The following is a 12,889-nucleotide window of genomic DNA, read 5'->3' on the forward strand; positions in this document are numbered from 1 at the left end:
TACTGTATATTATTATTATTTATTTTTTATTTTTTTGCTCAGAAAACTTGGGGGCCCAAATAAAACCACCCGCGGGCCGAACTTGGCCGCCAGTTGGGTAGCTGTGCTGTATGGGACTTCTGAGAATGTTTCAGACTGTGTGGCATAGCAGAAAGATCCGCCTGATGCAAATTATGAGTTAAAATCCCAGGTTGAAAATGTTGGAAAGTCAGTACTAAGTAATCATGTAAAATGTAATCATATTGATCAAAGATTTTTGTACCACTTACCTTAAAACACCCACACCATTTCATTAGTTTACTTATAGTAGGTTGGGACACCTGGGACCATCATGTGAGTCCTGACCTCCAGGGGACCACGAGACAACATCCCAAGCATGCCCTAAAAACATCCTCGGGGATGTCCCCAGAACAAACCGGGAACTAGACAAAACCTCCAGGGGAACATGACACAACATCCTGACCACTTTCGGTGACTATTTTGTCACCTAAAGTGACTAGTAAAATGAAAGACCTGAGAATGGCCTAAAAAGGTCCTGACATGGTCCTGACAAGGTCCTAAGCGATGTCCTGGTAACGCATAGGGAATTATACAAAGATCCCCAGAGTAAGTTCCCTTGGGACCATCATGCGACGCCCATGGATAACGTCCTGTCAGAACCAAATAGGAACCTTTTCATAACATTTCCCTAATGGATATCAAAATACCTTATTGCAACGTTATAATGCGACCAAACCGGGACCTGTACTGAACATCCTCTTATGGTCCCGAGGTTAACGTCATGTTTTAATGTTCTCCGAATGTCAGCGGGATAACGTCTTCCCGAAACCGTTTAAGGGACATAATGGGAATGTCGCCAAATGTCGTTAGGAGATCCCCTGTTTGCTGGGTAGTTATACACAATACACACCATTCATCTTACTATTATAATCCCTATTGTATACTGCTGCTATATCTGTACTGTACAGTACTATATACATTTTGGAAACACATTCAAATATTCCCTCATGTAGAATTAAAGATAACAGGGGTTGTTGAGTAGGAAGAAAGGCTTCAGATAGTTTTGTCATATTATTATTGATGACAATCAGTAAGCCTAGCTCTCCTGAATCCCTCTTTCTGTTCTGACCAGACCTTTCTCTGACACTGTCTCTGCATCAACAAACCTATTCATCGCAATGAGTTTCAGAGTGCAGTATAATTGACCCTTATCAAGGGTTATTAGATAAAAATGCGTAATACCTCCCATCTACTTGTACACACACACACACACACACACACACACACACACACACACACACACACACACACACACACACACACACACACACACACACACACACACACACACACACACACACACACACACACACATATACTCTCATCATGTATGTTGTTGGTTCAAAATAATTGTTCAGGGATCTGACTAAGACCTATTAAGTAATTGGAAAATAAATGCAATTCCAATGGCTCACAAAAACTGTGGCTATTTCAGACATACCTGTTGCTGTCAGGTGTATAAAATCGAGCACACAGCCATGCAATTTCCATAGACAAACATTGGCAGTAGAACACTCACTATCGAGATCCAAACTGCCTCTGGAATCAACGTTAGCACAAGAACTGTTCGTTCTTTATTTTTTTTACAATTTTGTACATTGTAGAATAATAGTGAAGACATAAGAACTATGAAATAACATATATGGAATCATGTAGTAACCAAAAAAGTGTTAAACAAATCAAAATACATGTTATATTTCAGATTCTTCAAATAGCCACCTTTTGCCTTGATGACAGCTTTGCACACTCTTGGCATTCTCTCAACCAGCTTCGTGAGGTAATCCCCAGGAATGCATTTCAATTAACAGGGGTGCCTTGTTAAAAGTAAATTTGTGGATTTTTCTTCCTTAATGCATTTGAACCAATCAGTTGTGTTGTGACAAGGTAGGGGAGTATACAGAAGATAGCCCTATTTGGTAAAAGACCAAGTCCATATTATGGATAGAACAGCTCAAACAAGCAAAGAGAAACAACAGTCCAACATTACTTTAAGACATGAACGGCAGTCAATACGGAAAATATCAAGAACTGAAAGTTTCTTCAAGTGCAGTGGCAAAAACCATCAAGCTCTATGATGAAACTGGTTCTCATGAGGACCACCACAAGAATGGAAGACCCAGAGTTACCTCTGCTGCAGAGGATAAGTTCATTAGAGTTACCAGCCTCAGAAATTGTAGCCCAAATAGAGTTCAAGTAGTTCAAGTAACAGACACATCTCTGAACATCAACTGAACATCAACTGTTTAGAGTCTGCTTGAATCAGGCCTTCATGGTCAAATTGCTGCAAACAAAACACTACTAAAGGACACCAATAAGAAGAAGAGACTTGTTTGGGTCAAGAAACACAAGCAATGGACATTAGACCGGTGGAAATCCTCTGTCCTGATAATTCCAAATTTGAGATTTTGCTTCCAACCGCCGTGTCTTTGTGAGATGCAGAGTAGGTGAATGGATGATCTCCACATGTGTGGTTCCCACCGTGAAGCATGGAGGAGGTGTGATGGTGTGGGGGTGCCTTGCTGGTGACACTGCCAGTGATTTATTTAGAATTCAAGGCACACTTAAGGCACCCCACAGCATTCTGCAGCAATATGCCATCCTGTCTGGTTTGCGTCTAGTGAGACTATCAAGTGTTTTTCAACAGGACAATGACCCAACACACCTCCAGGCTATGTAAGGGCTATTTTACCAAGAAGGAGAGTGATGGAGTGCTGCATCAGATGACCTGGCCTCCACAATCACCCGACCTCAACGCAATTGAGATGGTTTGGGATGAGTTGGACCGCAGAGTGAAGGAAAAGTAGCCAACTAGTGCTCAGCATATGTGGAAACTCCTTAAAGACGGTTGGAAAGGCATTCCTGGTGAAGCTTGTTGAGAAAATGCCAAGAGTGTGCAAAGCTGTCATCAAGGAAAAGGGTGGCTAATTTAGATTTTTTAAACACTTTTTTGGATACTATATGATTCCATATGTGTAATTTAATAGTTTTGATGTTTTCACTATTATTCTAGAACGTAGAAAAATAGTTAAAAAAAATAAAGAAAAACTATTGAATGAGTAGGTGTGTCCAAACTTTTGACTGGTACTGTATATTATTATTATTTATTTTTTATTTTTTTGCTCAGAAAACTTGGGGGCCCAAATAAAACCACCCGCGGGCCGAACTTGGCCGCCAGTTGGGTAGCTGTGCTGTATGGGACTTCTGAGAATGTTTCAGACTGTGTGGCATAGCAGAAAGATCCGCCTGATGCAAATTATGAGTTAAAATCCCAGGTTGAAAATGTTGGAAAGTCAGTACTAAGTAATCATGTAAAATGTAATCATATTGATCAAAGATTTTTGTACCACTTACCTTAAAACACCCACACCATTTCATTAGTTTACTTATAGTAGGTTGGGACACCTGGGACCATCATGTGAGTCCTGACCTCCAGGGGACCACGAGACAACATCCCAAGCATGCCCTAAAAACATCCTCGGGGATGTCCCCAGAACAAACCGGGAACTAGACAAAACCTCCAGGGGAACATGACACAACATCCTGACCACTTTCGGTGACTATTTTGTCACCTAAAGTGACTAGTAAAATGAAAGACCTGAGAATGGCCTAAAAAGGTCCTGACATGGTCCTGACAAGGTCCTAAGCGATGTCCTGGTAACGCATAGGGAATTATACAAAGATCCCCAGAGTAAGTTCCCTTGGGACCATCATGCGACGCCCATGGATAACGTCCTGTCAGAACCAAATAGGAACCTTTTCATAACATTTCCCTAATGGATATCAAAATACCTTATTGCAACGTTATAATGCGACCAAACCGGGACCTGTACTGAACATCCTCTTATGGTCCCGAGGTTAACGTCATGTTTTAATGTTCTCCGAATGTCAGCGGGATAACGTCTTCCCGAAACCGTTTAAGGGACATAATGGGAATGTCGCCAAATGTCGTTAGGAGATCCCCTGTTTGCTGGGTAGTTATACACAATACACACCATTCATCTTACTATTATAATCCCTATTGTATACTGCTGCTATATCTGTACTGTACAGTACTATATACATTTTGGAAACACATTCAAATATTCCCTCATGTAGAATTAAAGATAACAGGGGTTGTTGAGTAGGAAGAAAGGCTTCAGATAGTTTTGTCATATTATTATTGATGACAATCAGTAAGCCTAGCTCTCCTGAATCCCTCTTTCTGTTCTGACCAGACCTTTCTCTGACACTGTCTCTGCATCAACAAACCTATTCATCGCAATGAGTTTCAGAGTGCAGTATAATTGACCCTTATCAAGGGTTATTAGATAAAAATGCGTAATACCTCCCATCTACTTGTACACACACACACACACACACACACACACACACACACACACACACACACACACACACACACACACACACACACACACACACACACACACACACACACACACACACACATATACTCTCATCATGTATGTTGTTGGTTCAAAATAATTGTTCAGGGATCTGACTAAGACCTATTAAGTAATTGGAAAATAAATGCAATTCCAATGGCTCACAAAAACTGTGGCTATTTCAGACATACCTGTTGCTGTCAGGTGTATAAAATCGAGCACACAGCCATGCAATTTCCATAGACAAACATTGGCAGTAGAACACTCACTATCGAGATCCAAACTGCCTCTGGAATCAACGTTAGCACAAGAACTGTTCGTTGCGAGCTTCATGAAATGGATTTCCATGGCCAAGCAGCAGCACACAAGCCTAAGATCACCATGCGCAAGGCCAAGCGTCGGCTGAAGTGGTGTAAAGCCTGTCGCCATTGGACTCTGGAGCAGTGGAAACGCGTCCATCTGACAGTCCGAGGGACGAATCTGGGTTTAACGGATGCCAGGAGAACGCTACCTGCCCCAATGCATAGGGCCAACGGTAAAGTTTGGTGGAGGAGGAATAATGGTCTGGGGCTGTTTTTCATGGTTCGGGCTAGGCCCCTTAGTTCCAGTGAAAATACATCTTAATGCTTCAGCATACAATGACATTCTAGATGATTCTGTGCTTCCAACTTTGTGGCAACAGTTTGGGGAAGGCCCTCACCTGTCTCAGCATGACAATGCCCCTGTGCACAAAGCGAGGTCCATACAGAAATGGTTTGTCGAGATCGGTGTGGTAGAACTTGACAAGCCTGCACAGAGCCCTAACCTCAACCCCATCGAACACCTTTCGCCCAACATCAGTCCCCCACCTCACTAATGCTCTTGTGGCTGAATGGAAGCAAGTCCCTGCAGCAATGTTCCAACATCTTGTGGAGAGCCTTCCCAGAAGAGTGGAGGCTGTTGTAACAGCAAAGGGGGGCCAACTCCATATTAATGCCCATGATTTTGGAATGAGATGTTTGACGAGCAGGAGTCAACATACCTTTGGTCATGCGGTGTAATGGTTTTGTAACAACAGTGGTGTAAAGTAAATAGTTAAATAGTTTTTTCTGAACTTTACTTCACTATTTATATTTTTTGACAACTTATACTTTTACTTCACTACATTCCCAAAGAAAATCCTGTACTTTTTACTCCATACATTTTCCCTGACACCCAGAAGCTCTCGTTACATTTGTATTGCTTAACAGGACAGAAAATAGTCCAAATCATGTAATGGTCAAGAGAACATCCCTGGTCATCCCTACTGCCTCTGTTCGACTCACTAAACACACATGCTTTGTTTGTAAATTATGTCTGAGTGTTGGAGTGTGCCCCTGGCTATCTGTAAATGCATTTAAAAAATTGTGCCATGTGGTTTGCTTAATATAAAGAATTTGAAATTGTGTATATGTTTTATTTTGATAGTTTAGTATCAAGTTTTCATTAGCATGCTGTTTGTACTGTTTTCCCTCCTCTCCTCTCTTCTCATTCCTTTTACCTCCCTTCTCATCTTGCTCTCATCTTCTTTTATCCCTCTCCTCATCCCTCTCTCCTCTCCTCATCCCTCTCTCCTCTCTTCACCACTCATCTACTCTACTCTCCTGAAAATGGGTGCTAGTTCCATAAGTAAGTTAAAAAAAACAGTATGTGAGCGCTTTCCTTTTCTTTGACTCTAATGTCGCATGTTGCATCCTCTTGGAGCCAGTGGCTCATTCACACCAGTAGGAATAGCCACCTGACAACTCCTTGGAGAGAATTGACAAATCTTGACGTCTTGGAATGACTCATCTTGGGCTCGATTCCATCCATATCGCCAAAGTTCAGTGCTAGAGCGTGATTTAAATTTAAAGGCAATGTTCCCACGTTCACAGCCCTGTAGGGGCATGAATATTAAGCCCGAGGCCTACCCATACCCGCAACGTTCAGGCCATACCCTACCCAGGCCTGACTGCTTCTGCCAATTTGAAGGCCCGGCCCTCCCCGGACCCGAAATCAGAAAAAAAGTATAGTATACATTAGTATACATTAGCTGCTCATCTCTGTCTGTCCTCGCTCCCTGTGCTGCTCATGCTGCATGCAATCTGCTGATAGTCTGCATATTTTATTTTACATAGCAACGGCTACACCTTGGGCTGTTCACGAGACATGACAGAGAGCAGTTAGCAGGTAGCTAGCTACTTTTATTCACTCTAAACTCAGACAAAAATCAAGGAAAGTTACTATTTCTGTGAAATAATCTCACCTGTCGACTCAGGCAATGTTCTGGTCTTATATTTGACTAGGTTGAAGCATTTCTGACACCATGTCATGATCTTAGTCAGATATGACTTGACTGCGCAGCAGAGCACAAGCAAATGGCTCAGCTTCAAAATGTTAGAGATCAATTTAGTAATACCCAAAACCTATTTATATTGATGAAAAAAACTGTCCCTACACGGCCCTAACCTGATGTATATTGTCGGGGCCCGTCGGGCTCGGTTCAGGTAACAGAGCTCTAATTCACGGTAAGCAGAAAATACCTTTACATTTCAAGCTCGCTACAGCCCTTTACATTTCAAGCGCGCTACAGCCCTTTACATTTCAAGCGCGCTACAGCCCTTTACATTTCAAGCGCGCTACAGCCCTTTACATGTCAAGCGCGCTACAGCCCTTTACATTTCAAGCGCGCTACAGCCCTTTACATTTCAAGCGCGCTACAGCCCTTTACATTTCAAGCGCGCTACAGCCCTTTACATTTCAAGCGCGCTACAGCCCTTTACATTTCAAGCGCGCTACAGCCCTTTACATTTCAAGCGCGCTACAGCCCTTTACATTTCAAGCGCGCTACAGCCCTTTACATTTCAAGCGCGCTACAGCCCTTTACATTTCAAGCGCGCTACAGCCCTTTACATTTCAAGCGCGCTACATCCCTTTACATTTCAAGCACGCTACAGCCCTTTACATTTCAAGCGTGCTACAGCCCTTTACATTTCAAGCGCGCTACAGCCCTTTACATTTCAATCGCGCTACAGCCCTTTACATTTCAAGCGCGCTACAGCCCTTTACATTTCAAGCGCGCTACAGCCCTTTACATTTCAAGCGCGCTACAGCCCTTTACATTTCAAGCGCGCTACAGCCCTTTACATTTCAAGCGCGCTACAGCCCTTTACATTTCAAGCGCGCTACAGCCCTTTACATTTCAAGCGCGCTACAGCCCTTTACATTTCAAGCGCGCTACAGCCCTTTACATTTCAAGCGCGCTACAGCCCTTTACATTTCAAGCGCGCTACAGCCCTTTACATTTCAAGCGCGCTACAGCCCTTTACATTTCAAGCGCGCTACAGCCCTTTACATTTCAAGCGCGCTACAGCCCTTTACATTTCAAGCGCGCTACAGCCCTTTACATTTCAAGCGCGCTACAGCCCTTTACATTTCAAGCGCGCTACAGCCCTTTACATTTCAAGCGCGCTACAGCCCTTTACATTTCAAGCCCGCTACAGCCCTTTACATTTCAAGGTATTTTCCGATCAAGATTGAATCAAGCCCCTTAACCGCTTCACCCTCTCATGACTTGTGACTGTACTGGGATTCCATATAGCAGAGGCAGTTTGGTGTCTTGCCTGATGAGTATCCTTGCTTGAGACATAAAGACTTGTGTTAGCTTCTTAATGCCTGGGCTTTAGTTCAAAGGGCAAACTCGGACTAGGAGTTGTGAGCACCACCCAGATTCGATACCTGGCCAGTCATACAAGCAAACTATTCAGACTATCTTTTCAGAAGCCTGAGGAGATAACACCTGTCTCCAGATCACCATATGAACATAGAATGCCAAACCACCCCCTCCAAATCACTAGCATACAGACAGACAGACAGACAGACTGCCTGAGGAGCATCAACACCATGCAGGACATCAAACTGTCTAATTAGTCTTCCTTATTCAACTTCACACTGGAGATTCAGTGACAGAGAAATGACTGTAAATGTTCAAACTGAATTAATTCTGTCAGAAACCTCCCTTTTCCCATCAATACTGTCAAAGGATAATTATGCACACATAAATTCTGTGTGTAATTGCTGGCATAGTTACGATGAAGCAGCTACAAACACTTGATCTGAGGATCAGGGACCTGTGTGTGTGTTCACATGTGTGGTCATGGATGTGCACTTAATAGGTCACGCATTTACGCACTTACGTATGCAAACTCACATGACACGACTAGACAATTAGCAGTAGGAATACCCGCATGGGTTCAAACCCTGGTTGATCTATGTGCCACAAGCCCGTGCTAGCCCTCTGAGCTAAAGCCTCTGAATTAACTAGGGGAGCCAACAAACGTTCCCCAAACCATCTCTGTTATATTAATACATGTTGTTTGCTTGTTAGAACGTTGTCCTCTAACCAGTTTCTGCCAAATTATTATGTTTTCTCACAGGAAGTGTTGTTATCTCAGAAAGATGAATAAATAACGCGCGCGTGCGTGTGTGTGTGTGTGTGTGTGTGTGTGTGTGTGTGTCAAATCAAATAAATGTTTTATTTGTCACATACACATGGTTAGCAGATGTTAATGCGAGTGTAGCGAAATGCTTGTGCTTCTAGTTCCGACAATGCAGTAATAACCAACAAGTAATCTAACTAACAATTCCAAAACTACTGTCTTATCCACAGTGTAAGGGGATAAAGAATATGTACATAAGGATATATGAATGAGTGATGGTACAGAGCAGCATAGGCAGGATACAGTAGATGGTATCGAGTACAGTATATACATGAGGTGAGTATGTAAACAAAGTGGCATAGTTAAAGTGGCTAGTGATACATGTATTACATAAGGATGCAGTCGATGATATAGAGTACAGTATATACGTATGCATATGAGATGAATAATGTAGGGTAAGTAACATTATATAAGGTAGCATTGTTTAAAGTGGCTAGTGATATATTTACATAATTTCCCATCAATTCCCATTATTAAAGTGGCTGGAGTTGAGTCAGTGTCAGTGTCAGTATGTTGGCAGCAGCCACTCAATGTTAGTGGTGGCTGTTTAACAGTCTGATGGCCTTGAGATAGAAGCTGTTTTTCAGTCTCTCGGTCCCAGCTTTGATGCACCTGTACTGACCTCGCCTTCTGGATGATAGCGGGGTGAACAGGTAGTGGCTCGGGTGGTTGATGTCCTTGATGATCTTTATGGCCTTCCTGTAACATCGGGTGGTGTAGATGTCCTGGAGGGCAGGTAGTTTGCCCCCGGTGATGCGTTGTGCAGACCTCACTACCCTCTGGAGAGCCTTACGGTTGTGGGCGGAGCAGTTGCCGTACCAGGCGGTGATACAGCCCACCAGGATGCTCTCGATTGTGCATCTGTAGAAGTTTGTGAGTGCTTTTGGTGACAAACCGAATTTCTTCAGCCTCCTGAGGTTGAAGAGGCGCTGCTGCGCCTTCTTCACGATGCTGTCTGTGTGAGTGGACCAATTAAGTTTGTCTGTGATGTGTACGCCGAGGAACTTAAAACTTGCTACCCTCTCCACTACTGTTCCATCGATGTGGATAGGGGGGTGTTCCCTCTGCTGTTTCCTGAAGTCCACAATCATCTCCTTAGTTTTGTTGACATTGAGTGTGAGGTTATTTTCCTGACACCACACTCCGAGGGCCCTCACCTCCTCCCTGTAGGCCGTCTCGTCGTTGTTGGTAATCAAGCCTACCACTGTTGTGTCGTCTGCAAACTTGATGATTGAGTTGGAGGCGTGCGTGGCCACGCAGTCGTGGGTGAACAGGGAGTACAGGAGAGGGCTCAGAACGCACCCTTGTGGGGCCCCAGTGTTGAGGATCAGCGGGGTGGAGATGTTGTTGCCCACCCTCACCACCTGGGGGCGGCCCGTCAGGAAGTCCAGTACCCAGTTGACGAGCTTGGAGGGTACTATGGTGTTGAATGCCGAGCTGTAGTCGATGAACAGCATTCTCACATAGGTATTCCTGTTGTCTGTGTGTGTGTGTGTGTGTGTGTGTGTATGTGTAAAGGTGATGCTACAGAGACAGATGTATTAATACCTCTGTGAATAATTGATTGTGTTTACACGGAACTGGAGGCGCTGTCTATAATCTGTTATTTACATGCCCTCGGCAAGAGTTTCTCTCTCTTTCTCCCTTTCTCCATTTCATTCTGTTTCTGTCCCCCTCTCACTCTGTCACTCTGCCTTTTTCTTCCTCTCCCGCTCCCTCTCCTTCTCTCTTTCTCTCTCTCAAATGTGTTTACATCGATAGAGGTATGAGGAATGGTTGAGATGTTTCAGCTCTAGGGGTGTTTCTATAGCTGTGGAAGGTTTCTATTGTTAAAAATAAAATGAATCTCATAAAAAATATCTCTATGACATGGCAAAATGCATTGTGGGTCGTACATTCTGAGTGCCTTTTATGTCCTTCATTACATACTGTATATCTATGTTCTAGAACAAAGTTCTAGGCCAGCATCCCAGAGTCGCCTCTTCACTGTTGACGTTGAGACTGTGTTTTTCGGATACTATTTAATGACGCTGCCAGTAGAGGACAGTAGAGGACACCTCGCCTGTTTCTCAAACTAGACACTCTAATGTACTTGTCCTCTTGCTCAGTTGTGCACCGGGGCCTCCCACTACTCTTTCTATTCTGGTTAGAGACCGGTTGCGCTGTTCTGTGAAGGGATTTGTACACAGCATTGTACGATATCTTCAGTTTCTTCGCAATTCCTCGCATGGAATAGCCTTCATTTCTCAGAACAAGAATAGACCGTCGAGTTTCAGAAGAAAGGTATTTGTTTCTGGCCATTTTGAGCCTGTAATCGAACCGACAAATGCTGATGCTCCAGATACTCAACTAGTCTAAATAAAGCCAGTTGTATTGCTTCTTTAATCAGCACAACAGTTTTCAGCTGTGCTATCATAATTGCAAAAGGGTTTTCTAATGATCAATTAGCCTTTTAAAATGATACATTTGGATTAGCTAACACAACTTGCCATTGAAACACAGGAGTGATGGTTGCTGATAATGGGCCTCTGTACGCCTATGTAGATATTCCATAAAAAATTGCCCGTTTTGTACTGCAGCGCCAGCTGTGCCATCAGAGTCCTGGGTTCGCGCCCAGGCTCTGTCGTAACCGGCCGCGACCGGGAGGTCCGTGGGGCGACGCACAATTGGCCTAGCGTCGCCCGGGTTAGGGAGGGCTTGGTCGGTAGGGGTGTCCTTGTCTCATCGCGCACCAGCGACTCCTGTGGCGGGCTGGGCGCAGTGTACGCTAGCCAAGGTGGCCAGGTGCACGGTGTTTCCTCCGGCGCATTGGTGCGGCTGGCTTCCGGGTTGGATGTGCGCTGTGTTAAAGAAGCAGCGGCTTGGTTGGTTGTGTATCGGAGGACGCATGACTTTCAACCTTCGTCTCTACCGAGCCCGTACGGGAGTTGTAGCGATGAGACAAGATAGTAGCTACTACACAATTGGATACTACGAAATTGGGAAGAAAAAGGGGTAAAATTCAAAAAAAAAAAAAAAAAAAAATTGCCCGTTTCCACATTTCTAAGTGACCCCAAACAGTTGAATGGTAGTGTAATCTCTGAAGATTTGTACTTATTTAAAGGGGCAATCTGCAGTTGCTGTTGCTACATACAGTTTGGGATTTATACATTTATGATAAGTACCTATTGATTCTTGAAGAAAATAACTTAGAAATGCCGCATGAGCTTAGATCAATTGTCGTACCCCATCAGAACCCAAAATATCAGTTTGTTTTACTCCAATGTTTGTAAACAATGTAAATGTAAACAAACACTATATAGCCTCAAAACATGGTTCAAACTATATTTTGGTCAGTCATTGCATCCATACAGTAGCTCTGTCTATGAATTTGAGAGTGGGAACATTTCTTCAGCCCCATCCCTCAGCTTTTTATCGAAACAGGGTTAGGGAGTCACTTTGTTAGAGTTACAAATGCTGATTGCTGCTTTAAAGCGGTTTGTGATGAAAATGTTTCCCTTAGGTCTAAGGTCGACCCTGTAATGTGAACTGTTTTAATAATTCCTTTTCTTTGTACATATTTTTATGGAAAGAAACACTGAACATCTAATAGTCACATCAGAGTTAAAGCAGGTGAGCTGGTTCCACTCTTTTTGGCTACTTTCTAGTGTTTTGTGATGGGAAATTGAGCGTGTCGAGCATCACACATCAACCCCGTTACCCATAGATAGGCAGGCTAGAAATGAAACATTCCCAGGCTTTCATTTGTCCCTCCCTGTTGTGCACAACACTCTTCAATTCCCCCTGTCGCCTGGGGAGTTAGCACTGATTAAAGATGAAAACTTAAACCCTTTAACTGTCACTGGCATTTTTTCTTGAGATGGGAAAATATGTTCGTTATAAAGTTGAACATGTGCTCTTAATGACAGTATTTTAAAATTAGGATAAATAAATATATATATATATTTACTA

The sequence above is a fragment of the Oncorhynchus mykiss genome, chromosome 18, assembly GCF_013265735.2.
Source record: "Oncorhynchus mykiss isolate Arlee chromosome 18, USDA_OmykA_1.1, whole genome shotgun sequence".
Classification (NCBI taxonomy): Eukaryota; Metazoa; Chordata; class Actinopteri; order Salmoniformes; family Salmonidae; genus Oncorhynchus; species Oncorhynchus mykiss.